Source organism: Elephas maximus, chromosome 5, assembly GCF_024166365.1.
Source record: "Elephas maximus indicus isolate mEleMax1 chromosome 5, mEleMax1 primary haplotype, whole genome shotgun sequence".
Taxonomy (NCBI): Eukaryota; Metazoa; Chordata; class Mammalia; order Proboscidea; family Elephantidae; genus Elephas; species Elephas maximus.
The window spans coordinates 89,133,541-89,158,145 of record NC_064823.1 but is presented as its reverse complement, the minus strand read 5'-3'; the positions used below and the strand labels follow the sequence as shown (position 1 = coordinate 89,158,145).

Here is a 24,605-nt window from a genome sequence, read left to right as displayed (position 1 = left end):
GGTATTTGGGAAATTCTTTGAATTCGGAAGCTAATTCTCTTTTCTTCATGACCCTTTGAAAAGGCTCCACTGTTTACTTGCACTCTCATTTTAACCCTTTGATAATGAAAGCACTGTCTCAATTTAAGTTATGATAATATTGAACCCGTATAATAACTGTACTGTGTGTTTCAAAACAAGACACAGCATCACTTAGCTGCCTTACAGATATGTTGTGAAATTCAATGTGTTTGTTGAACACAGATCGAAATTATGATTATTGTTCCAAATAATAATACTTGAGATGAGCATATCTTATTCTTTCTCTCTTCCAAAACCCATTGTCCCATCCTTCCTACACTCCTAATATGGAAACATTGCATCCTTTGGCAGACGTGAAAATAATATAATAATCTTTTTCTTTTAGACCTAGGCAAACAATGACTGAGCTTAATCTGTAACAGCACAAAGAATACAAATTAAAATTTTATAGAAAATAGGTAAAACAAACCACAAGTTCCCCTGAAGCTTACACATCAGCGAAATGAAATAGGATCAAAGTGGTCTAGGGTGAGAAAAACCTAACTGTATTTATTGGTCAGAAAGATCATATTTCAAATCTTACAATAAGTTTTATGTTATATAAATACAAGACATTATTTTTTATTTTTGTCAAATAATATCCTTTGCGTGGATATGCCACTTTTGTCTATTCATTAATCAGTTTATAGACATTTGGGTTTTTTCCACTTTTTGACAATTATGCTGTTCATGAATAATGCTATTTATGAGCATTCATTTTCAAGGTTTGTGTGGATGCATGTATTCATTTCTCTTGGAAAAATACAAAGAGGTAGAATTGGTGGATCATATGGTAACTTTATGTTCAACTTTATGCCAGACTTTTTTCCAGAATGGTATGTATAAGGGTTCCAATTTCTCCACATTCTTTTTTTTCTAATACTAATTCTTTTTAAAAAGTTTTGGTTTTGCTAAAAATACAGACACAACAAAACACACACTCATTCAACAATTTCTACTTGTACATTTCAGTGGCCTTGATTACATTCTTCACATTGTGTCATTATTTCACTACTCTCCGCAAATATTTCAGCACCATTCACTTAGATTCTCCACATACTTGACAACACTTTTCATTACCTGTCTTGATTATAGTCAACCAAGTGAAAAGTAAAGATGTCACATTGAAAACTAAGGTGGACCTGACCCAAGCCATGGCATTATCAATCGCAACATATGCATGTGAAAGCCGGAAAATGAATAAGGAAGACTGAAGAAGAACTGGCACCTTTCAATTGTATTACAAAGAATATTGAATGTACCATGGACTGCCAAAAGAACAAACAAATCTGTCTTGGAAGAGTACAACCAGACTGCTCCTTAGAAGCAACGATGGTGAGACTTTGTTTTACATACTATGGACATGTTGTCAGGAGGGATTAGTCCCTGGAGAAGGACATCATGTTTGGTAAAATACAGGGTCAGTGAAAAAGAGGAAGACCCTCAAATAGATGGATTGACACAGTGGCTGCAACAATGGGCTCAAGCATAACAACAATTGTGAGCATGGCACAGGACTGTGGTACATAGGGTCACTATGAGTGGGAACTGCCTCGATGGTACCTAACAACAACATCAACAATTTTTATAACATAGAAAAATCTTAAAACCTACTCATGAAAAAAAAAAAATTGTATGATTCCATTTATATGAAATGTCCAAAATAGAAAAATCCATAAGGACAGAAAGTAAATTAGCAATTTTCTAGGGCTAGATGGAGAAGGAGGCTGGGAAGACTAGGAGAAGATGGGTAAAGGGCACAGGATTCCTTTCTGGATGGACTAAAATATTCTAAAATTAATCATGGTGGTGGTTGTACAACTCTGTGCATATACTAACAACCATTGAATTGTACACTTAAATTGATGAATTTTTTGGTATGTGAATTATATGTCAATAAAGAGTTTGCCAGATACAAAAAGCCTTGAACCATGATATCCAAAAATATATTAATGCAATCGTATAATTACTTTTTCTTTAGTTCTTGTGTCAAGGAGACTGCAGTCACAAGTGACTTCAAACTGCCACAGCTCTTAACGCTATTTTAGAAACTATTATATAACACAGATGACACCCAAATGTTAGGTCCTCGACTCTTAGCTGTGATAGCACTTATGATAAAAAGGAAGTTAAGTACCCAGATAAAAGACAAGGTCATCTCCCCTTTGTTTTTTTTTTTTTGATCTTGGTATGCTCTGACTATTTATATGATGTGTTTACTTTACCCTGTAAGTTTGTATTTTGACAACTTGATTGATTTCTCCTGGAATACAAGTATGAGCAATAGCAAAAGGGAACAGCAATTTGAAAAGAATTCATTTAAACAGGATGTCTATGAAATATTTTCACTTCTGCTAATACAACTGAGTTGTTACTTTAACTGTGGAACTTGTGGAAAAGTGCTGGTGTGGCCACCAGATATAGCCACTGGATCAATATAAAGACAATACTGGATGAACTTATTCAGAGGGTTCATGAGGTGACTGTCCTAACATCTTCAGCTTCCATTCTTATTGATCCCAACACACCATCTGCTATTAAATTTGAAGTTTATCCTACATCTCTTACTAAAGATGGTTTTGAGTTTCTTTTCATGAAATGGATCAGGAAATCTTCAAATGATCTGCCGAAAAATACATTTTGGGCATATTTTTCAGTAGTTCAAGAAATCACTGGGGAAAATTCTGATTGTATTCAACAGCTCTGTAAAAATGTAGTTTTCAGTAAGAAACTAATGATGAAATTACAACAATCAAGGGTTGATGTCATTCTTGCAGATGCCATTGGTCCTTGTAGTGAGCTGCTGGCAAAGCTACTTAAAATACCCTTTGTGAGGCAGGGCCAAGATGGCTGACTAGGTAGAAGCTGCCTCGGATCCTTCTTGCAACAAAGACTCGGAAGAACAAGTGAATCAATCACATACATGACAATCTACAAACTCTGACCATCAAATGCAGATCTAAAGAGTTGACCTGAGTGACAGAGACTCAGCCTGCACAAGGAGCCTGCACACTTACTCAGTTAAAGAGAGAACGAGCAACCACGGGGAAGCAGCAACTGTTTTTGGAGCCTGGACTCAGCGTCCCAGTCAGAAAACCTTGGCTCTGGGCTTTGGATTGGGTGCAGGGGAGCTAAGCACAACTTCCTGAGATGGTGCAAACATGGGATGAAACCCTAGCCTCCTGAAGTGACCTTGGGGGAAGCCCAGGCTGTGCACGTAGGCAGCACAGTGACGCAGCTGACAGGTGGAGAAGTCACCGGGAGGAAGAAAAAGAGAAGGAACACACTGATAAAGCAGTTGAAGAAATCAAAAAGATTATTCAAGAACATACTGGAAAAATTAATAAGCTGCAAGAATCCATAGAGAGACAGCATTCAGAAATCCAAAAGATTAACAGTAAAATTACAGAATTCAACAACTCAATAGGAAATTAGAGGAGCAGAATCGAGCAATTGGAATGCAGAGTGGGGGAGGTGGAGGATAAGGCAATTGACACGAACATAATTGAAGAAAAATCAAATAAAGAATCAAAAAAAATGAAGAAACCCTGAGAATCATGTGAGACTCTATCAAGAAGAATAACTTGGTGTGATTGGAGTTCGAGAAAAGGGAGAGATAACAGAAAATACAGAGAGAATAGATAAAGATCTGTTGGCAGAAAACTTCCCTGACATCATGAAAGATGAAAGGATATCTATCCAAGATGCTCATTGAGCAACATATAAGATTGATTCAAAAAGAAAATCACCAAGACATTTTATCATCAAACTTGCCAAAACCAAAGGTAAAGTGAAAATTTTAAAAGCAGCCAGGGATAAAAGAAAAGTCTCCTACAAAGAAGAATCAATAAGAATAAGTTCAGACTACTCAGCAGAAACCATGCAGTCAAGAAGGCAATGGGATGACATATATAGAGTACAGAAAGAGAAAACCTGAATGTAAACAGACTAAATGCACCAATAAAGAGACAGAGAGTCTCAGACGGAATAAAGAAACACGATCTGTCTATATGCTGCCTATAAGAGACATGCCTTAGACTTAGAGACACAAACAAACTAAAACTCAAAGGATGGAAAAAAAATATAGCAAGCAAAGAACAAGCAAAAAAGAGCAGGAGTAGCAATATTAATTTCTGACAAAATAGACTTTAAATTTAAATCCACCACAAAGGAAAAAGAAGGACACTACATAATGATTAAAGGGACAATTGACCAGGAAGATATAACCATACTAAATATTTATGTACCCAATGACAGGGCCGCATGATATATAAAACAAACTTTAACAGAACAGAAAAGTGAGATAGACACCTCCACAATTATAGTAGGAGACTTCAACACATCACTTTCAGGAGAAGGACAGGACGTCCAGTAAGAAGCTCAACAGAGACACGGAAGACCTAATTACTACAATCAACCAACTTGACCTCATAGACTCATACAGAACACTCCACCAACAGCTGCAAACTATACTTTTTTTTCTAGTGCACATGGAACATTCTCTAGAATAGATCACATATTAGGTCATAAAACAAACCTTTGCAGAATTCAAAACATCGAAAAATTACAAAGCATCTTCTCAGACCACAAGGCCATAAAAGTGGAAATCAATAAGAGAAAAATCAGGGAAAAGAAATCAAATACTTGGAAACTGAACAATACCCTCCTGAAAAAAGACTGGGTTATAGGAGACATAAAGGAGGGAATAAAGAAATTCATAGAATGCAACGAGAATGAAAACACTTCCTATCAAAACCTCTGGGACACAGCAAAAGCAGTGCTCAGAGGTCAATTTATATCGATAAATGCACACACACATAAAGAAGAAAGAGCTAAAATCAGAGAACTGTCCCTACACCTTGAACAAATAGAACATGAGCAACAAAAGAATCCATCAGGCACCAGAAGAAAACAAATAATAAAAATTAGAGCTGAACTAAATGAATTAGAGAACAGAAAAACAATTGAAAGAATTAGCAAAGCCAAAAGCTGGTTCTTTGAAAAATTAACAAAATTCATAAACCATTGGCCAGACTGACTAAAGAAATACAGGAAAGCAAGCATATAACCCGAATAAGAGACGAGATGGGCCATATCACAACAGACCCAACTGAAATTAAAAGAATCGTATCAGATTATTACAAAAAATTGCACTCTAACAAATTTGAAAACCTAGAAGAAATGGATGAATTCCTAGAAAAACACCACCTACCTAAACTAACACAATCAGAAGTAGAACAACTAAATAGACCCATAATAAAAAAAGAGATTGAAAAGGTAATCAAAAAACTCCCAACAAAAAAAAGCCCTGGCCCGGACAACTTCACTGCAGAGTTCTACCAAACTTTCAGAGAAGAGTTAACACCACTACTACTAAAGGTATTTCAAAGCATAGAACATGATGGAATATGACCTAACTCATTCTATGAAGCTACCATATCCCTCATACCAAAACCAAGTAAAGACATCACAAAAAAAGAAAATGACAGACCTATATCCCTCATGAACATAGATGCAAAAATCCTCAACAAAATTCTAGCCAATAGAACACAACAACATATCAAAAAAATAATCCACCATGACCAAGTGGGATTTATACCAGGTATGCAAGGTTGGTTTATTATTAAAAAAACCATTAATGTAATCCACCATATAAATAAAACAAAAGACAAAAACCATATGGTCTTATCAATTGATGCAGAAAAGGCATTTGACAAAGTCCAACACCCATTCACGATAAAAACTCTCAGCAAAATAGGAATTGAGGGAAAATTCCTCCACATAATAAAGGGCATCTATACAAAGCCAACAGCCAACGTCATTCTAAATGCAGAGAGCCTGAAAGCATTTCCCTTGAGAACGGGAACCAGACAAGGATGCCCTTTATCACTGCTCTTATTCAACATTGTGCTAGAGGTCCTCGCCAGAGCAATTAGGCTAGACAAGGAAATAAAGGGCATTCGGATTGGCAAGGAAGAAGTAAAATTATCTCTATTTGGAGATGACATGATCTTATACACAGAGAACCCTAAGGAATCCTCCAGAAAACTACTGAAACTAGTAGAAGAGTTCAGCAGAGTCTCAGGTTATAAGATAAACATACAAAAATCACTTGGATTCCTCTATATCAACAATAAGAACATCGAAAAGGAAATCACTACCATTTACAGTAGCCCCCAAGAAGAGAAAATATTTAGAAATAAATCTTACCAGAGATGTAAAAGACCTATACAAAGAAAACTACAAAGTACTAGTGCAAGAAACTAAAAGGGACCTACATAATTGGAAAAACATACCTTGTTCATGGATAGGAAGACTTAACATAGTAAAAATGTCTATTCTACCAACAGCCATCTGTACATACAATGCACTTCCGATCCAAATTCCAATGACATTTTTTAAGGTGATGGAGAAACAAATCACCAACTTCATATGGAAGGGAAAGAAGCCCCAGATAAGTAAAGCATTACCGAAAAAGAAGAAAGTGGGAGGCCTCATTCTATCCGATTTCAGAACATATTATACAGCCACAGTAGTCAAAACAGCCTGGTACTGGTTCAACAACAGGCACGTAGACCAATGGAGCAGAATTTAAAATCCAGACATGAATCCATCCACCTTTGAGTAGCTGATATTTGACAAAGGCCCAGTGTCAGTTAATTGGGGAAAGATAGTCTTTTTAACGAATGATGCTGGCATAACTGGATATCCATTTACAAAAAAATGAAACAGGACCAATACCTCCCACCATGCACAAAAACTAACTCCAAGTGGATCAAAGACCTAAACATAAAGACTAAAACGATAAAGATCATGGAAGAAAAAATAGGGACAACGTTAGGAGCCCTAATACAAGGCATAAACAGAGCACAAAACATTACTAAAAATGATGAAGAGAAACCGGATAATTGGGAGCTCCTATAAATCCAACACGTATGCTCATCTAAAGACTTCATCAAAAGGGTAAGAACACCACCTACAGATTGGGAAAATATTTTCAGCTATGACATCTCCGACCAGCATTTGATCTCTAAAATCTGTATGATTCTGTTAAAACGCAACCACAAAAAGACAAACAACCCAATCAAAAAGTGGGCAAAGGATATGAACATGCACTTCACTAAAGAAGATATTCAGGCAGCTAACAGATACGTGAGAAAATGCTCTCGATCATTAGCCATTAGAGAAATGCAAATTAAAACTACGATGAGATTTCATCTCACTCCAACAAGGCTGGCATTAATCCAAAAAACACAAAATAATAAATGTTGGAGAGGCTGCGGAGAGATTGGAACTGTTATTATCCACTGCTGGTGGGAATGTAAAATGGTACAACCACTTTGGAAATCTATCTGGCACTTTCTTAAATAGTTAGAAATAGAACTACCATACAACCCAGAAATCCCACTCCTTGGAATATACCCTAGAGAAATAAGAGCCTTCACACAAACAGAAATATGCACACCCATGTTTATTGCAGCACTGTTTTCAATAGCAAAAAGCTGGAAGCAACCAAGGTGTCCGTCAATGGATGAATGGAAAAATAAATTATGGTATATTCACATAAAGGAATACTATGCATCGATAAAGAATGGAGTACTACGCATTGATAAAGAACAGTGACAAATCTGTGAAACATTTCATAACATGGAGGAACCTGGAAGGCATTATGCTGAGTGAACTTAGGTGCTAAAGGACAAATATTGTATAAGACCACTATTATAAGATCTTGAGAAATAGTATAAACTGAGAAAACACATTCTTTTGTAGTTAGGAGAGGGGTGAGGGAGGGAGGGTGGGAGAGGGTTATTTACTGATTAGTTAGTAGATAAGAACTACTTTAGGTTAAGGGAAGGACAATACTCAATACAGGCAAGGTCATTTCAACTGGACTGGACCAAAAGCAAAAAACTTTCTGGGATGAACTAAATGCTTCGAAGGCCAGCGGAGCAAGGGTGGGGGTTTGGGGACTATGGCTTAAGGGGACTTCTAAGTCAATTGGCATAATGAATTCTATTATGAAAACATTCTGCATCCCACTTTGAGGTATGGCGTCTGGGGTCTAAAATGCTAACAAGCGGCCATCTAAGGTGCATCAATTGGTCTCAACCCATCTGGATCAAAGGAGAATGAAGAACACCAAGGTCACACGATACCTATGAGCCTAAGAGACAGAAAGGGCCACATGAACTAGAGACTTACATCATTCTGAGACCAGAAGAACTAAATGGTTCCCGGCCACAACCAATGACTGCCCTGACAGGGAGCACAACAGACAACCCCTGGGGGAGCAGGAGAACAGTGGGATGCAGACCCCAAATTCTCATAAAAAGACCAGACTTAATGGTCTGACTGAGACTAGAAGAATCCCGGTGGTCAAGGTCCCCAAACCTTCTGTTGGCCCAGGACAGGAACCATTCCTGAAGACAACTCATCAGGCATGGAAGGGACTGGACAATGGGTTGGAGAGAGATGCTGATGAAGAGTGAGCTACTTGTGTCAGGTGGACACTTGAGACTGTGTTGGCGTCTCCTGTCTGGAGGGGAGATGGGAGGGTAGAGAGGGTTAGAAAGTGGCAAAATGGCCACGAAAAGAGAGACTGGAAGAAGGGAGCGGGCTGACCCATTAGGGAGAGAGTAAATGGGAGTATATGGTAAGGTGTATATAAGGTTATATGTGACAGACTGACTTGATTTGTAAACTTTCCCTTAAAGCACAATAAAAAATTATTAAAAAAAATACCCTTTGTGTATAGTGTCCGGTTCACTATTGGCTACACATTTGAAAAATACAGTGGAGGACTTTTATCCCCTCCTTCTTATGTGCCTTTTGTTATGTTAGAATTACAAGATCGCATGACGTTCTTGGAGAGGTAAAAATATGATATATGTGCTTTACTTTGACTTTTTGTTCCAGACATTGAAGGAGAAGAAGTGGGATCAACTTTACAGTGAAGTACTAGGTAAGTCATGTTTTTAGTTGATAGAATGAAGTCTTAACTTTCCTTGTGTTTTTGAATTTGAGTTTGTGTAAATAAGAAGAGAGAGGAATTTGTTTTTCGTAAGTAAAAGATGAAATGATCTATCAATCTCACAAATATTTTAGAGAGGTTTCTATTACAGGGTCAGTTAGAAGAACCCGCTGGCCCATCACAATGACAACAGACACCTGAAAGTCAGAAACTCAAAAATTAAGACACTTAGAATTCCTTTAATTAATTGCATATCTATTTTAATGTACTTTTATCTTTGAAAAGTCATTATAAACCTCAGTGAATGTCTGGATGATAATAGAGATGTAGATTGAAGAGTGACACATGGTTTCTAGCAAAACAGTCAATGTAACAAAAACCTGTTGCCACTGAGTCTATGTTGACTCATAGAGATGCTATAGGACAAATTAGGACTACTCCATAGTATTTCCAAAGAGCTGCTGGTGGATTTCAACCACTGACCTTCTGGTTAGCAGCAGAGCTCTTAACCATTGTGCCGCCAGGGCTCAAACTATCTATGTAGCATTGGAAAAATAACTTCTTCTATAGCTCAATTTTCTTATTCATTAATTGAAATGTTTTTCCATGTTACCTTCTGAGAATTCCTTCTCAGTTGAGAGATATAATGGCTCTATCCCAAATTCAAAAAATTTGTACTTTTTGTCTACAATATTTTATTAACCTGCTAACCAAATAGCCGTAATCTAGATAATATAATTCTGCACAACTTGTTTCTAGTGAACCCTAACGATTCCACAATTTTTCACTAAGTGCTTACAACTCCTCTTTCTTACAGGCCCATCAAGCTTTTGAAGGGTTGACATACAAGTTATTAATCTGTATTCTTTGAAAACTATGTCTCTCTATTAAAAAATAAAAATCACATCTATTTGCATAATTTTATTGAAAATTTTCCAGTTGTTAATTGCAAATAGTTTTATTTGTTAATAAAATTTTATTCCGCTCTTAACTTGAACCAAATATAGTAGTTGATACAAGGAATTGAGCCATACTTACAAAACCTCACAGTTTAGTTGGAAAACCAAATGTCAAGGGACTGACTTGGTAAATTGTAGAAACTAGACTTAGTACTTCTGGGAAAGGTGTTTCCATGGCTCTGGTAGGATTGATTGGGGAGCTCGAATTCTAGTTGTTTGCATTTTTGCATCTGTTACTTTTGCAATTTTGTTGTTGTTGCTTTTGGGTGGTATCTAGTCAGTTCTGACTCGTAGTGGCTACGTGTTCAACAGAACAAAACACTACCTGGTTCTGCGCCATCCTCATAATTGTTGTTATGCTTGAGCCCATTGTTGCAGCCACCGTGTCAGTACATCTTGTTGAGGGCCTTCCTCTTTTCCTCTGACCCTGTACTCTGCCAAGTATGATGTCTTTCTCCAGGGACTGATTCCTCCTGATAAAGTGTCCAAAGTACTCGAAAGGTAGTCTCGCTTTCCTTATTTCTAAGGAGCATTCTGGTTGTATTTCTTCCAAGACAACTTTAGAGAAACCAAATGCATATTTAATTCTACAGTGCCTTAGGTTTAATAACTGTTTATGATGGTGAATATACTGATGTGACTTTAGAGATCTAAGTCTCCTCTCACACTTTTAAACAACTTTAGCTGCATTATTCCAAGCTCCCTTCTGAAAATTTCTGACCCCAGGTGACAATTTTCTGAAGTTGCCTCTACCTTTCTTTCTCTTTTCTTTTCTTTTCAGGAACACCCACTACATTATATGAGACAATGGGAAAGCTGAAATATGACTCATTCGAACTTACTGGGATTTTGAGTTTCCTCGCCCACTTTTGCCACATTTTGATTTTGCTGGAGGGCTCCAGTGCAAACCTGCCCATCCCTTGCCTAAGGTAAACCTGTTACTGTTGGTTTTGTATTTTCAATTGAAATGATTCTATGGAATTTTTAGAAGAGAATGTATACATTTTGGCAAAGAGGTGGACCTGGATGAAATACTTAAATTTTGTTGTAAGGATTTAGGCTTTTCACCAGTATTGTAGCTTAGAGGCAGACCCTTCCTAAACAGTATAAATGGGTGAGCATAAATGGGTGCTCCCAACAATATTTGCAGCCAACCCAAAGTGTTTTTCTTCAGTGCTTTGGTTTACAGCATTGAAACTATTCATCATTTGAAAACTCAGGGTTTTACATCTTTGAGAATCAAAGGAATTGTTTAGTGTATCTATCAAAGGAAGTGTTTTCTGCTGTATATCAACCCTGTAGTAAAACTTTGTTTTTGTATTAAAATAAAAAAAAGTTGCCTTTGAGTCGATTTCAACTCATAGCAACCCTATAGAACAGGGCAGAACTGCCCCACAGGGTTTCCAAGGAGTGGTCGACCTTGGAACTGATTTGAACTGCAGACCTTTTGATTAGGAGTCGAATGTTGAACCACTGTGCCAGCAGAGCTCCACTGAGTATATAGGTATCTATATCATAGCTGCCTGACAAAATGAACAACGAAAATGTATCCCGTGTATCTAACAAGGACAATAAATTCTGTGTACATAATAAAGATCAACTAATTCTACCAATTTTTTCTGAAAATTCTCTTTGTTCAAAATTACAAAATAATTCTGTCAGCATATAGAATAATATACCTTATGAAGGAAAGGAAGAAACTAATATATTTTAAATTAATATTACAACTTTAAGACATAAATAAAAGCAATCATTATTGCAGTAGTATACAGTCTATTAAGAGATCCATTTTGTCTACCTTCTTATTGGCAGCAACATAAAACTGAGATCCTATTCAAGGATTAAAAGTCATAACTTATCTCAAGTGCAAATTGTTTAGGCTATATGGAATATCTTTTGTAGAGTTCAAAAGTTGTGGTATGATTAATGATAATTAAAAAAAATTTTTTTTTTTTTTAATCTTATTGGGGAAAAATTTTCGTATTCACTTTAAAGGAAAATGGCAGTGTAAGGAGGAGGAAGAAACAGAGGAGGAAAAGGACAATAAATAGTGTCAGAATAGTTAAAATATTTACAGTAAATTTTACTTAAATTGAAGAAACAATATGGACATTCCAATATGTAACTACAAATGTATATTCATGGTTTATAAATGGAAGTCTTATGACTATTTCATAGAAATTCCAAACTCAAAGCTTTTTTTTTTTAATATTAGAGATTCTTAACCTCTGGACAATAAGGGGTATATTAGGGGAATATTTGGGAAACTAAGAGAAAGTTTAAGATGTGACATAGTAGGGTTACGTAACTTAGAGAAATATGGAAATACAATCATCACCACCATAACTAACTTTTCTTAGTGTTCATAGTTAGGAAGTAAAATGCTAATGACTCCCAACTGAAAGAATTCTTCAGAAAACGTTCTGGAATAAAAACATGTGATATGTTAGAACTATGACCAAAGAGGTGTCATTATGTTGATTCCAAATCATGGTGATCCCATGTGTATCAGAGTAGATCTGTGCTCCATAGGGTTTTCCTTGGCTGATTGTTCAGAATAAGATCACTGTGCCTTTCTTTTAGTGCATCTCTAGGTGGACTTGAGCTTTTAGCCTTTTGGTTAGCAGCTGAGCACAGTAATCATTTGCACTGTGCTGAGACTCCAGTAGAAATATAACTGTATGGAATTAAAACTGAGTTAAGACTCTGCTGTGATCCCTCCTTCCAAGAATGTATATTAGTAGTTAATAACTATAAATGAAGAGCCAGGATTCCTCTCACTACTGTGTAATAGCTTAATTTCATTTCTAGCTTTCACAAGGCACATACATAAACAAATTTACACAAATATACATCATAGAGACCATAGATTGCATATCACACATCTCCTTCCAAAGGAACTGACTGATTAATTTTGTTAAAAAGCAGCCACTATTATGATAATTTCTATCAATACTTGAAGATCCCTGTGTGGCGCAAACCTACAAAACAAAAGGCTGGCAGTTCCACCCTACCAATGGCACTCGGAAGAGAGGTCCAGAGATCTGCTTCCATAAAGATTACAGCCAAAAAATCCCATGGCACTCAGTTCTACCTTGTAACATATAGGGTTGTCATGAGTAGGAATCGACTCTGCAGCAACAGCTTTGGTTTTGGTTGTCATTGTTTGATTTTTTCTCTTAAGTTGTTTGTCAACAAATTGATACATATTGTTCAATATTTTTTTGCAGTTTCATGATGAAGCAGCTTCTTTCTTCATAGGAAATAGAAAAGGTTGTCCAGAGCTCTGGAGGATATGGTGTTGTGGTGTTTACTCTTGGGTCAATGGTCAGGAACATTACAGAAGAAAGGGCTCACACGATTGCATCAGCCCTTGCCTAGATTCCACAAAAGGTAGATAAAGTGTCTTAATGGTGAGCAAGTACATCCCTAGTCTGTTCAACTCTATAAAGGCTCTGATTATAGAAATTTTCTGCAGAAAGGTAAACTATCATGATAACAACTACTTATCTCAAATTTCATTTTGAAAACAGAAATTTTGGTGATAGATGTTAATATGATGTCTTTTTAAAATGATAATTACTTCAGCAATAATATTATAATGCGAAACACATATGTTTCATAGTTGCAGTGTGAAGTTTTGGCATTATAATGATGTTATAGCCAGGTTTACACGAATCACTGAATTCTGTCCTGTCATTTGTTCCTCTTTCTTTCAGGATTCCTGGGGTCGCTATACTTACTGCAGACATTATCAGAAAAGAGTAGTAGAATTTTAATTTGGTTATTACAATACTAGGTCAGATATAAAAGTAAAAAAATATGTCACAAAACAACAAAGTCTGGGGAACATCACACTCTAGACAGAAGCACCATGCCATCCCTTTGCAGCAAAAACCTGAAAAAACTAAGTAAAACAGACACAAACATCAATCCTGAAGCCCTGAGCACTGAAGACAAGATAAAGAACTTGATCAAGCACCAAATGCAATAAGAAACTGACAGAACAGAGAATTAGGAGAGTTATGGAGTGGAGGTCCCCTACCAGCTAACATGGTACTGATTTGTCACCTTGGACTACAGCCAGCAAGGAACACAGGCAGGGAATACGGAAAGGCAACTTCATAGAACGCCTACCAGAAAACAGAGCACCCGGTAACCAAGGATGCGATCATCCACCTCCACACTTCTTCCTTCTAGTTGGCCTCTACAGCTTTTCTACAGGCCACCATCACTCGACCAGAGAAACACCAGCTCACTTCCACCCAAGTCCACCCCGCCCTCTCAGGTCAGCACCTTCTGCACCATTTTTTATTGCTGTTGTTTTTTTTGTTTTAGCTTTCTTTGTTTGTTTTTTCTCTCACTCTTCCTTCCTTTCCCTTCTCCTGGCCAGCTGGCCCTGTGTGCAGTCCCTGCCACTTCTTGAAGGGCTGTGCAACACTGTTCAGACAGAGAACCACCAGCCAGGCCTCTCCAGTTCTATGCCAGCTTCACCAGCCAGGTCTCTAACCTACGTTTTTTTTTTTCAGTTTCTTCTCCTTTTCTCTTCCTTCCTTTCCTTTCTCCTGCCCATTTAACCCTGTACACCGCCCCTGTCCCTTCTTAACAGGCAATGTTGCACTGCTTGGCTCGAGAGCCACTGGCACACTAACTCCCTAGGCCCATTCTGCCCCCAATAGCCAGCTCCTTTACTGCCATATTTTTTTTTCTTTCTTTTCTCTCTCTCTCTTCCTCCCTTCCTTTCCTTTCTCCCATCCATCTAGCCCTGAACACTGTCCCCCCTCTTCTCGGCAGGCTATGCTGAACCACTCAGTTCGAAAGCCTCTGGCACATGGCCTCCATGGGTCTGAACCTCCCCCACAGATCAGCTCCCTCAGCACCATATTTTTTTTTCTTTATTATTCTCTTCCTTTTTCCTTCTCTCTCTCACCTAGGCCTTGTGCTGCCCCCACCTCTTCCTGAAGGGCCGTGTCACTACACCCAGTGAGAGAGACATCAGTGAACTACCACCCAATTCCAAGGTACCTCCAGTGTCCAACTGCCTCAGCACCATATTTATTTTTGTTGTTGTTGTACTTATATTATTGGGTTTTATTTTTTTGTTATTTCTTCTCTCTCTTTCTCTTTTTCCCTTTCCTTTCTCCTGCTGACCTACACTGTACACCACCCACACCCCTTCATGACAGTCCAAGCTACACCACTCAGCTACAGGGCCACTGGCACATGGTCCCCCCCAGGTATGCCCTACTCCATGCACCAAATCTTTCAACAACTCCATTTTATTTACTTTTTTTTGGTCTGTCTCTCTCTCTTCTTTCTGTCACACACTTAGCTCCACACATCGTATCCTCTCCCTTCTTTGTTGCCTATCTACACTGTGCGTTGAGCACTGTGCACCTGACGGGCAGCAGCATATTCACCCAAACCTTGGGCCCTAACACATAAATGACTCCTCCCCTCCTAACTTCAGCTGCTGAATCTACCCTGTCACACCATAGCTGAGAGACTGACCCTGCTGTTGGCAAATTTAGGACAATTCCAGTAAAACAGAAATTAAGGAAATATGTAAAAACCAAACCAAAATTACAAGAATTATTAAAGGGACTCCAGTTAGAGGATCAACAACAGCAGACAACAACTTGAATCTAGGACACAGGACAGCATCAGTCAGATAGCAACCTGGGTAATGAACTCTCAAGGGTACAACAAAACTAAAATATTTACAACATGGAACCAGAGTGGTCAATCTGTAAATGACAATATCAGAACAATAAAAAAGAAAACAAGCAGTGTACAAATAGAGCTTTCAAATGGAGAGGAAGCCAAGGCAATTTGAGTAATAAAAGACTGGTTTAAACTTAGGAAGGTAGGAGTAAATTTGAAGATAACCAGAAAGAAAGTTAAGAAATCTGCTCGTAAAAATAGAGCAGAAAAACATAAAGTCTCAGTAAACACAAAATCTACAAAAACTAAAGAAAAAAAAATCCATAAACAAAAGGAATTCAGCTCAGGACAGTAAGAGGAACAAAGAAAACATAAGCACCACAAAAAAAAAAAACCCTGTAAAATGATACCAATAGAGGGGCGGGGCCAAGATGTCTGACTAGGTAGAAGCTACCTTGGATCCCCCTTGCAACAAAGACTCAGAAAAACCAGTGAATGATCGCATACATGACAATCTACAAACCCTGACCACCAAACACAGATCTAAAGAATTGACCTGAGTGACAGGCGAGTGAAAAACTGCACCCTGAAACAGCGACCACCTCTGGAACAGGGGACACGCTCCACAGCCTTGAGCCCTCGTGGTTCCCTGGTGTCAAGTGGTGGGGCGGATTGTGGGTTGCTGAGGTGGGGCAGGCACGGGACACAGCCCCTAACCCCTAGGCCCCTGGGGTAACCTTGGTAGAGGCTCAGCCAGCCCAAGCAGGCTGCACGATGATGCGGCTAACGAGAGAACAAGCAACCCCGGGGAAGGAGCGATGGTTTTCGGAGCCCGCACCCAGCATCCCAGTCAGAAAACTTGGCGCCGGGCTTTGGACTGGGCACAGGGTAGCTGAGCACGGCTTCCTGAGGCGGCGCAAACACAGGATGCACCCCTATCCCCCTAAAGTGACCTTGAGGGAAGCCCAGCCAGCCTATGCACCCGACAGGAGGAAAAGTCACTGGGAGGCAATGACTGGTTTTGGAGCCTGGAGTGCAGTGTCCCAGCCAGGGAACCTCGGCGCTGGGCTTTGGACTGGGAGCGGAGGAGCTGAGCACGGTTTCTGAGACAGCACAAGCACAGGATTGGGGCCTGACACTCAGGGGCAATCTTGACCCACCCAGCACACATACACAGACTACACGCCCCTCAGGAATCTCAGATAAAACAGTCATCACCAAGCAAGATAAGTAACTTTGTCTATATTGCTGGGTGCTGCTTCTCCTATCTATCTGATCCCTCCCGTCTGTTTCCCAGGCGGCTTCATTAACTTTGGAATTTCCTGGGCCAGTAAGCGAAGTGCTCCACAGTTTCTTTCTTTTTTTTTTTTTTCTTTTCCTAACCCATTCTCCTGGCCTGAGAGAAGCAGATACTAAAAACCCAGGGACGAAAAAATACTTCCCTGACTTGCCTAAAATGGAATAAAAATACAGAACCAGCTCCAACCAAGCATACGAGATCCACAGTCTTTAGCTATCATCCCTACAGGGAACAAGGTGGCTATTATAACGCAAAGGTAATTCTGATAGAGATCTGACTGTCATTGTTTTAGCGGATCACTGGAAAGAAGTTTCCCAGGTCTGATATCTCTACCTATTAAACAGAGCCCTCACTGATCCACAACGGGGAACTGAGGGCTGAAGCTCCTCCCAAACCACCTAGCCACCTGCCAAAGGGGTCTGAGGATACTGATACCTACCAGTCTTTAGAGGTACATGCATTGGGTGCCTAAGGTACAGCTGCAGAGCCTGCCCACCAAAGTGCTTTAGGAATAGAGACACACCTACCTCACCGGCACTGTGGGGGAAGGCTGTCAGCATCCTGCCCCCTGGACTGTGAGCTCCTGCTGCTACTAGGATCTAGTGCACACAACTATCACCACTACTCCTCTAAGTTAATAGGTGACAGTCTACACCACACACTTGGTGACCCAAAATCAGAACACTTAAGCTGAATCTACTTAAGAGTATTGAATGGGCTCTTAGGCTTATATAACCGGCAACAGCCCAAACCAGCTGCTAATAGGACATAAGTGATTCAAAGGCTACAACTATCAAGTTGATTGATTGTGGCATTTAGATCTTCCACGTCTTTTTTGAGCTTCTTTCTGGATGTCCCGTCCTTCACTGAAAGTGCTGTGTTGCAGTCTCCTACTATTATTGTGAAGCTGTCTCTCTCACTTTTCAATGCTCATAGAGTTTGTTTTACGTATCTTGCAGCCCTGTCATCGGGTGCATAAATATTTAATATGGTTATATCCTCTTGGTGTATTGTCCTTTTAATTATTATATAGTGTCCTTCCTTATCCTTTATGATGGATTTAACTTTAAAGTCTATTTTGTCAGAAATTAATATTGCCACTCCTGTTCTTTTTTGATTGTTGTTTGCTTGATATATATTTTTCCATTCTTTGAGTCTAATTTGTTTGTGTCTCTAAGTCTAAGTTGTGTCTCTTATAGGCAGCACATAGACAGATCTTGTATTTTAATCCATCTTGCCACTGTCTGTGTCTTTATTGGTGCAATTAGTCCACTTACATTCAGGGCAATTATGGATAGGTATGAATTCAGTGCTATCATTTTGATGTCTTTTTTTGTGTGTTGTTGACAGTTTCTTTTTCCCACTTAATTTTATGTGCTGAGTAGATTATCTTTACAAATTTTCCTTTCCTCATATTTGTTGTTGATTTTGTTTCTTCTGAGTCTCTCTTTTTTTCTCTTATTTTATTTTGATGATTAGGATAGTTTGTCTCCTTTGTGGTTACCTTATTATTTACCCCTATTTTTCTTAATTTAAACCGAACTTTTATTTCTTTGTATTGCTGTATCTTCCTTTCCATCTGGGAGGTCTATGATTTCATTTCTTAGTCCCTCTTTATTATTTTAATACTGTCTTCTTTTATATAATAACATCGCTGTTAGCCTGTTTTGAGCTTTTTTTTTTTTAATAAATCTTTGTTTTTTTTGCATTTCCCAGTCCGGGATGACTTCTGGTTGCTCTGCCCAGTGTTCTAGTCTTGGGTTGATACCTGATATTATTGATTTTCTAACCAAAGAACTCCCTTTAGTATTTCTTGTAGTTTTGGTTTGGTTTTTAGGAATTCCCTAATTTTGTGTTTATCTGGAAATGTCTTAACTTCGCCTTCACATTTAAGAGACAGTTTTGCTGGGTATAGGATTCTTGGCAGGCAATTTTTTTGCCTTCAATTTTTTACATATGCCATTCCATTGCCTTCTTGCCTGTGTGGTTTCTGCTGAAGTAGTCCGAGCTTATTCTTATTGGCTTCCCTTTGTAGGTGACTTTACTTTTATCCCTCACTGCTCTTAAAATTCTCCCTTTATCTTTGGTTTTTGCAAGTTTGTTTATAATATGTCTTGGTGAGTTTCTTTTAAGTTCTACCTTATGTGGAGTTCGATGAGCATCTTGGATAGATATATTCTCATCTTTCACAATACCAGGGAAGTTTTCTACCAACAAATCTTCAACAATTCTCTCTGTATTTTCTGTTCTCCCTCTCTGTTCTTGTAGTCCAATCGCTCGTAGGTTATTTCTCTTGATAGAGTCCCACATGATTCTTCGGGTTTCTTCATTTTTTGAAATTCTTTTATCTGGTTTTTCTTCAAATATATTAGTGCCAATGATTTATCTTCCAGTTCAGAAATTCTGCCTTATACTTGCTCAGTTCTGCTCTTCTGACTTTCTATTGAGTTGCCTACTTCTGTAATTTTATTGTTAATCTTCTGATGGATTTTTCCAACTTATTTAACTTTTCATTATGTTCCTGAATAATCTTTCTAATTTTTTTCAATTGCTTTATCTGTGTGTTCCTTGGCTTGTTCTGTGTATTATCTCTTTTCCTTCCTGATGTCTTGAAGGGTTCTGTACATTAAACTTTTGTATTCTGGCTCTAGTAATTCCAGGAATGCACTATCATCTAGAAGATGCCTGGGTTCTTTGTTTTGAGAGGCTGTTGAGATGATCATGGTCAATTTCTTTATGTGACTTGATATAGTCTGTTGTCTCCGAGCCATCTATAAGTTATTGCATTAGTTTATGCTTGCTTACTGTGTCATAGTTTCTTGCTTTGTTTTGTTTTGGTATACACCTATGGGTTGCTTAAGTGAGCTAGCTTGATTATTTTCACCTTTGGAGCTCAGGCATCCTGTCCCCGGCTGGCTAGAGCTGTTATCAGGTATATCAGTCTAGGAGTTCATTGTGTTTTTTTGTATGAATTCAGCTCAGGTTTCCAGGTAGCTGATCATCAAGTGTGTGATGCAGGCTCTGTCCTGCAGTCTTAGAGGGGCAGGGGTGATTGGTGTATATACTGGTATCTGATTGCAGTAGGGGGTCACACTCTGAACAGGTAGTGAGCTGAGAACCAACCCCCAAATGTCTCTGAGGAAAGTGCATCCCTGTTCCCCAGAGCATGCAGGTGGGTGGGTTTTGCAGACGGACCATGGGCACCCAAAGTTTTTGGTTGTAAGGACTGGGAGGTACCAGTTATCTTTGTACCCCTGTCACAGGTGGCTGGGTGACCTGAGTGGAGCTACCAGTCCTTAGGCCCCTGATGTGGGTAGGTGAGGACCTTGTTTAATAGGCAAATCCATGTCAAACATCAAATACCCACCTCTTCACCACATAGCTGAAATGGTTGGAGTTGGCAACAAGGGCCTTTTCTCCCGAAATAGGCCCACATATGTCCATGCAGAAGGGAAAGGTGCTCAAGTTCCATGGATGGTTTATGCCTGGACAGGAGCCATTTCTGTCCTAAGCTCCCTCGGTTAGTGGAGATGGCAAATTGTCTTTTTCCCCAACTGCTATTTTTTTCCTTCCCCAAGGCCAGGAGGATGGCTCTAGGCCCTCAACAGGGACTATCTCAGGTCCAGGGAATTCAGCTGCTGAAGCTGGCATGGGGGTGTGGGGAGTGGTAAAATATATGCAAGTACTTAGTTTTGCCGAGAGCGCCATTCTTCTCAGGTTCTGGAGGTATGAGTAGGCTGTGTGGCTGTCTGCTTCTTGCTGAGAAAACTGCGGCTGAATGCTAGTAGCAGCCCACCTCCGTGGCTATGGGAATGGTGCCTGAGGGCTCCGCATGATTCAGGTCCGGTAACTCCTCTCTGCTTCTGAACAGTCTCTTCCTCCCCCTGCTCCTCAGTTTGTTTTCTATGCTTGCGTTTGTAGCTCAGAGCTCCCAGCTTGTCACAAATATACTCGTTTCCCTTTTTTTAATGGGTCTTTGTTGTAAAGAGGGTTCCCCAGAAGTCTCTGTCTATTCTGCCATCTCGGTTCTGCCTCTGAAGTGTTCAGTTTTTTTTTAAGGAAACTTCAGAACTTTTTAATGGCATATTATAATTTTTCAGCTGCTACCTTAAAATTTTCTCAATATGCAACAATATTACCCACAAGTTATGACAAATACATTTCCTATGTTCTAAATTGTATTCTTTTCACATGTTTTTCTTGACTTACTGAATGGACCAGGACTTACAGAACAATGCTGAATAGTAAGATTGACAACTAAACACTGTTGACAGTTTCTTGACTTTTGTGATAATAAGTCATTAGGAAAAAGAGAACAAACCTTGGCAAAAATGTAAGTAATTTATACATGTGATTGAATAGGTCAATTAGTCTATATGTGTTTTTAGTGGAAAACACATATCTCCTTTTGACTGCAGCCTTATTTAATCATTTTAGTTTTTGTTTCTTCTGATGGTTGATCTCATCATACACTTCAGTTAAACAAATCATGATAACTTGCCTCACTTATATGTGTGTGTTTGTAAATGGAGAGAGAAATGAAAGGATAAACATGAGGTAATCAATGCCAGTCATTGTGTGGCGTGGTGCTGCTACAAGCTGGTCAGCCAGTGGAGGGAGGAAATTGGAGATAAGCCAAAAGAGTGGGTGTTTTTTTTTTTTAAAAAAAGCATATTTGGTAGAATTATGATATCTCATTTATGTAAAAATAAATATCTGTATGTATGCTGCAATCATGGGCTCAAGCGCACCAAAAAACATGAGGATGGCACAAGACTGGGCAGTGATTCATTCTGTTGTGAATAGGGTCACTATGAGTCAAAACCAACTCGAAGGCACTTAACAACAACAATAACTACAAATATATTCACAAAGATAACATGTTATATGATATAATCATTACGGAGTTAAGGAAGATTACCAACAGATAGGTGAAAATTTAGGTAAATTTTGTTTATACTTTTTTGTATTCTCTAAATTATTACTTAGAATATGAGTTATTTATATAGTTGAAATAGGTGGAAAAGCAATTTTCAATGTAAAAAAAAAACATAAACTTGATAGTTGACATTTGACACTGTCACATTCTGATTTTTGCTATGTTAAACTGTATATAATTTTTTTCCCTATTAGATTTTAAGATCTTTGATAGTAGCTTCATTATCTTCTTAACATTCAGTATAATGCCTGACATGGTATGTTATACATAGCAGATAAGCTGTCTGTTATTGGATAAATGAATATTGAGTAAGGTTGGCTAAATAAAGTTGAAAAAGATTCAAAAATCATTGCTTAGTGATTGAGTAGGAAAATAGGAATCTTAGGTGTTATCTCATGATCTTGACCAAATTATTTGCAATGGGCAAATTAGTTTTCCAATTCTTGAATAAACTTAGATTGTCAAAGTAGGAACTCATGTAAAACTAGAGAAGGTTCTGGATAGATCTGCTAAGAAAAGCTGATACACTATTACTAGAGGATCTTTTTTAACTTGTTTCTACCTATCTTGTCTAGAAATAAATTCTGAGATTGGGTTCTGCTCTTGTGTTGGAAGTCATTTTGTCTTTGTCTTTGGCACCAATATTTACCACTGCCTTGTATGTTCTTGGAATTACATTTTCTAGACTCCTCGTTTTAGGGTCCTTCATGTGAGTTATGTTCTGTCAGTGAGATGCACTGTTTTAGGATTCAGACAGCACAATAGAGAAAGAAATCCTATTATTCCTCATTTGCAGTAGTGGGAAGATGAATGGGCTTTAGCAGATATGAGGTTTCCTAAAGGCATGTGTCCTTTCCCATGACAACCACCTCAAGGCTGTGGAGTAGCTGTGAAGTTTGATGGCGGTATCCTACGATTTCCTGACATAAACAGCAATTTAAGCAACATTCTGATTTTTTCAAAAACAGGCAAATCTGAAATAGGTGATGACCATACTGGACTTTTGCTCTCCTAGCACACTGGAAAATGGTATTATAAGCAACTTATTATTGTCTGGATTTTTTTTCCTACTGAAACTTGAGTGATAGTGCCTCCAATAGCAATCACCTAATGGCCCTAGGAATTGCCAGAAAATGGATTAAAATATAAAAGTTATTTACTAATATCTTACATTAGAGCCCTCTTGATTACATGTTGTACATCTAAAGCTCCTTTGCTTCTAATTGTATTCCTGGTTTTAATCTCCCTTTCTCTACTTCATTGTTATAATTGTGATCTTGCTCAATGCATTTGCATTGATTTTTATTTCATCCTATCCTGACCCTTGCACCCTGCATGTCCTCAGTATTATTGACCTACTAATCTCTGAAAGCTTATCTTCTTTGGCCTAAGTTTTTTGATAATTTTTTTCAGGGTTTACTTTACCTTTATTGATCTAATTTATTCGCCAGTCATTTTGAGCCACTGCCATCCATAGCCTGGGATTCTAGACTTTTATAAGTAACAAATTTGCATTTTTAACCTACCTACACCAAATAAGAGTCAGCAGAAATCACCAAAATAAAACTTGAATTGGGCACAGAACAAAACACCTGAATGGATAATAAAGAGAAAAAGATGGTTAACCAGTTTAATAATGAGGGATTTTCCAATTAAATCAATGTGATCCATCTTCATATACTTTAAACTGGTAAAATTAATACCCAGTATACAAAAAACCCATTGCTGTGCAGTTGATTAGAACTCATAGGCATCCTATAGGACAGAGTAGAACAGCTGCATCAGGTTCTCAGCGAGCAACTGGTGGTTTTGAACCGCCAATCTTTTGGTCAGCAGCAGAACTCTCAACCACTATGCCACCAGGGCTCCACCCACCATAGGAGTGGTATCAAATCATTGATCACTTCACTTCTAATTTGCCTGGAGTTGGTATAACACCAACAGAATGGACTCTCTTGAACCAAGACTGATCTAGCTACTACTGTCATCCAAAATCCAAACTATCATTATTCTGTTAATACATTTGGGGGCCATGGGTGGGACTTCAGACCCAATGGACCCAAGATAAAATAACCTTTGTCAGTATTCTATTACTTGATCTCTATATACCTGTCATAGATTGAAATGTATCTCCAAAAAATATGTGTAGTAATTTGGCTAGGCCATGATTCCCAATATTGTGTGATTGTCTACCATTTTGCCATTTGATGTGATTTTCCTATGTGTTTTAAATCCTACCTCTATGATGTTGATAAGATGGGATTATCAGCAGTTATGTTAATGAGGCAGGACTCACTGTATAAGATTGGATCGTGTCTTGAGTCAATTTGTTTTGAGATATAAAAGAGAGTAGTGAGTAGAGAGATCTGGGGACCTCTTACCACAAAGTGCGCAGCTCCAGGAGCAGAATATGTACTTTGCAGCCAGGGTGCCTGCATGGAGAAGCTCTTAGACCAAAGGAAGATGGATGACAAGGACCTTCCTCCAGAGACAACAGAGAAAGGACGCATTCCCCTGGAGCCTGTACACTGAATTTGGACTTCTAGCCTTCTAAATTGTAAGGGAATAAATTTCTATTTTTCAAAGCCATCCACTTTTGGTATTTGTGTTATAGTGGCACTGGATATCTAAGACAGAGTTTGCTACCAGGAGTGGGGTGATACTCTGATAAAAAAAAAAAAAAAATTTTTTTTTTTTTTTTTTACCTAAAAT

At 38.4% G+C, this 24,605-nt stretch overlaps 1 pseudogene; it reads left to right on the top strand.

Moving 5' to 3' along the window:
- The first annotated feature begins 2,336 nt into the window (after positions 1–2,336).
- Positions 2,337–13,401, top strand: LOC126076728 (UDP-glucuronosyltransferase 2B31-like; annotated as a pseudogene).
- Positions 13,402–24,605: the final 11,204 nt, after the last annotated feature.